The sequence below is a fragment of the Cetorhinus maximus genome, chromosome 16, assembly GCF_964194155.1.
Source record: "Cetorhinus maximus chromosome 16, sCetMax3.hap1.1, whole genome shotgun sequence".
Lineage (NCBI taxonomy): Eukaryota > Metazoa > Chordata > Chondrichthyes > Lamniformes > Cetorhinidae > Cetorhinus > Cetorhinus maximus.
The window spans coordinates 97,026,228-97,030,897 of NC_135894.1; positions in this window are offsets into that span (position 1 = coordinate 97,026,228).

Consider the following 4,670-nt stretch of genomic DNA (forward strand, 5'->3'; position numbering starts at 1 on the left):
GGACATTACAGGGATAGGAAGAGGCAAATCCATGAAAGAGCTTAATTTGGGAACTTAAATTGGGAATTTAAAATTTGAGCTGTAAGGAGATTGGGAGCCAATGTTGGTTGATGAGATTTTGGGCGATGGTCAAGGTGAGTTTGGATGAGCTGAATTCAATGGATGGTGGGGGTGGAAGGCTAGCCTGGCAAAATCATTGAAAAAGGGAGGAACTTGCATTTATATAGTGCCTTTTATGACTTCGGGATGTTCCAAAGCACTTTAAAGCCAATGATGTACCCTTTGAAGTCTAGTCACTGTCTTAATGTAGTAAACATGGCAGCCAATTTGTGTAAAGCAAAGACCCAAAATCAACAATGAGAGATATGGCAAGATTTTTACTGTTGTTGGTTGAGGAAGAATTATCGGTCATGACATCGTAGAGAATTTGCTGCTCTTCTTCAAATAGTGCAAAGGGATCTTTTACATCCACCTGCAAAGGGCCAGAGTTTAACATCCTGTCTAAAAGGCAACACATCTGACAATGCAGCCGCCCCCCCACCTCCAGTGCTTATGACTCTACCTTTCCAGCTCTTTAGTGACCTCTCCACTGCCTTTGTGTTGCCAGGCTGATAATCTGACCTCCACTACTAGAAGAGCTGAATTTTCCTCTAGTTAAAGTAGTATAAGGATCTGGCACATATAGGGTTAATGTGGGACTGAGTACAGTACCACATACATAGTGATATTAAAGGGCACAGGACCCAGACTCAGGGTCAGTGTGGTGTTGAGCAGAGACGTGTATTGACCCAAGCATCGAGACGACTCCAAGGAACATAGGAACAGGAGTAGATCATTCATCCTGTTGAACCTGCTCTGCCATTCAATTAGATCATGGCTGATCATGTACCTCAACGCCACTTTCCCAAGCTACCTCCATATCCCTTGATGTCACTAGTTTCCAGAAATCTATCGATTTCTGTTTTGAACATGCTCAGTGATTGAGCTTCCACAGCCCTCTGAGGTAGAGAATTCCAAAGACTCACCGCCCTCTGAGTGAAGAAATTCCTCCTCATCTCAGTCTTAAATGGCCTGCCCCTTATCCTGAGATTATGTCCCGGGTTTTAGATTCCCCAGCCAGGGGAAGCATCTCAGCCACACCCACCCCGTCACGCCCTGTAAGAATTTTGTAAGTTTCAACAGGGTCACCCCACATTCTTCAAAACTCAAGGGAATACACCGAGTCTTGCCAGCATCTCCTCATAGAACAATCCCGGGATTAATCTGGTGAATGTCTGTTGCACTCCCTTTATGGCAAGTATAAATCTCCTTAGATAAGGGGACCAAAGCTCTACACGTAGGACCTTACAGCCATAGAAACGTGGCTGCACAGAAAGAGGTCATCCAGCCCATCGTGCCTGTGCCGGCCAAAAAAAGAGAAGAAAGGAAACTAGCCGCTCATTTTTAATCCCACTTTCCAGTACCTTTTAAATAAGTTGAGTATTTCAGCCTTAACCACCAATTTCGGCAGTGAACTTCAGACACCCACCACCCTCTGGGTGAAAAAGCCTTTCCTCATGTCCCTTCTAGACCTTCTACCAATCACCTTAAATCTATGCCCCATGGTAATTGACCCCTCAGCTAAGGGAAACAGGTATTTCCTGCCTACCCTACCCAGGCCCCTCACCCTCCTCTGTTCTAAGGTAAACACCCTAGCCTATCCAATCTTTGCTCATAGCTGCAATTTTCCAGCCTTGGAATACCCCAGATGAGGTCTCACTAAGGCTCTATACAACTGCAGCAAAACATCTTCACTCCTGTACTCAAATCCCCTTGTGATGAAGACCAACATACCATTCGCCTTCCTAATTGCTTGCTGCACATGTATGCTAACTTTTAGTGACTCGTGAACAAGGACACCCAGGTCCCTTTGGACACGTGCACTTCCCAGCCTCTCACCATTGAAGAAATATTGTCCCTTTTATGTTTTTTCTACCAAAGTGAATAGCTACATACTTATTCACATTATATTCCATCTGTCATGTTCTAGCCCATTCACTTAGCCTGTCCAAGTCCTCTTGAAGCCTCCTTTCATCCTCCTCACAGCTTACATTCCCACATAGTTTGCTGTCATCAGCAAATTTGAAATATTACATTTGGTCCCCACATCCAAATCAGTTATATAGATTGTGGACAGCTTGTTCCTTGCTCTGATCCTTGTGGTACCCCGCTAGTAACAACTGCTATCCTGTGAATGTTCCGTTTATTCCTACTCTCTGCTTTCTGCCTGTTAACAAATTCTCAAACCATACTAGTATATCTCCCCCAATCCCATGTGCTCTAATTTTATTTACTAACCTCCTGTGTGGTTTCTTCTCATAAGTCCATCTGAAAATCCATATATAGCACATCCACTGCTTCTCCGTTATCAATGCTACAAGTAACAACCTCAAAAACTCTGAGTTTGTCAAACATGATTTCCCTTTCATAAATCCATACTGACTCTACCCAATTTTACCAATCTTTTCTGAATGTCCAGTTATCACAACCTTTATAACAGATTGTAACATTTTCCCTACTACAAATGTTAAAATAACAGTTCTGTAGTTCTTCGTTTTCCCTCTCCTTCCCTTCTTCAATAGTGAGGTTACAATTGCAACTTTCCAGTCCACAGGAACCTTTCCAGAATCTATAGAATTTTGAAAGATAACCACCAACACATCCATTATCTTTCTAGCCACCTCTTTTAACACTCTGGGATGAAGTTCATCTGGTCCAGGGGATTTATCAACCCTCAACCCAGTTAACTTTTCAAGCACTACCTCCTTACGAATACCAATTTCTTTTAGTTCCTCAGTTTCACAAGTCCCTGGTCACCTATCATTTCTGGGGAGATTTTTTTTGTATCTTCTTCCGTGAAGACAGACGCAAAGTAGTTGTTTAGTTTCTCCGCCATTTCCCTGTTCTCCCCTATAAATTCTTTTGTCCCCGACTGTAGTGGGCCCACGTGTCCTAGCTAATCTTTTCCTTTTCACATACCTAAAGAAGCTTTCACAGTCCGACTTTATGTTCCTCGCTAGTTTTCATTCATATTCTCTTTTCCCTTTCTTAATCCGTTTCTTAGTCCTCCTTTGTTCGGTCCTAAATTGCTCCCAATCCTCAGGTTTACCATTTTTTCTGGCATCCTTATAAGCCACTTCCTTTGATCTAATGCAATCTTTAACTTCTTTTGCTAACCACAGTTGATCTTTCTTTCCCTTAGGGTGTTTGTGCCTTACAGGAATGTATATCTATTGTAGATTGTGTAGTATTTCTTTAAATACTAGCGATTGCCTGTCTACCGTCAAATGTTTTGGTGTATTTTTCCAATCCACTACAGCCAACTTTCCCCTCATTCATTCATAATTTTCTTTCTTTAGGTACCCAGGCAGCTCCCACGATGCCTACATCCTCAGACACTCCCAGGTGCCAGTGCTCTTCATTGCTCCGGTTCGGCTGGATGGTTGGCTGCTGGGTGACAAGGGCTATCCCCTCAGAAGGTGGCTCATGACACCTCTCCGCCATCCAAGAACAGAAGCCGAGCAGCGGTACAATAGGAGCCAGGGCACCACAAGGGCTGTGGTGGAGAGAGCCATCGGTCTTCTCAAGATGCACTTCCGTTGCCTGGACCGCTCAGGGGGCGCACTCCAGTACCCCCAGATCGTGTCTCTGTGATAGTGGTAGTCTGCTGCGCCCTGCACAATCTTGCGCTGGAAAGGGGGGATGCAGTTGACGATGAAGACCTTGACACCCTGGATGAGGCTGCACATGATGAATCCAGCAGTGGCTCAGAGGATGAGGAAACACAGGGCGATGATGAGGGGCAGAACGACGACCCGCGTTTACACCAAGGAGACAGGGACACCCGGGACAATTTAATCCAAAGAACCTTCAGCTAGCTCCACACACATGGATCAGCAGGAACAGCATTGCCTGGCGCTTCCACACGTGGCACTTGGGTGCCACATCTTCCACCTGTTCAGCTGCAAATAAGGGCTTAGGACAGAAACATCAATGTCCACTCAAACACTAGGATAAATATGTGAAAAAGAAAAATGCACCACAAACAAAAGACCCTCAGCCACGGTAACAAAGGCGGACTTTATTCTGTCCAAAAGAAAAGCAAACAACACTCCATTGCAATTAGGAAAATTTGGGTCCCTATTCTACGGGCAACACAAAATCACCAGTGACATACCCGTGGAGTGCCTAAGGTGCCTTATGCTTACGTTTGCGGGTGCTACGTCTAGGTGCCGCCTCATCGCTCGGAGTGGCTTGTGAGACAGCCTGCTGACTCTGCTGTCCTGTTGGCGTCAATGACCTTGGCGGGCGTCCTATGACCCATGAAGCCTGTGATGGCTCCACCTGGGAGAGAGTGGCCAGTTCCTGAACTGGCACCTCCCCAGTTGTCGCAGCCTCAATGGAAGAAACGTTGACTGGCAGTGGGGCAGAGGAGCTGCTGCCCTCATCCGGAGCGCCCTGAGAGGAGCCCGCAGAGACGACAGGCAGCTGCTGTGCCAATGTGAGGTTCCTTTCGACCTCCCTGCTCACCGCAGATACATGGGCACCGAGTGCCGGCGCTTGGTGTCCACAACATCTCCCACATTGGGAATGACCACCCATGGCCAGTACTGCTGTGAGGGCTTGCAGGT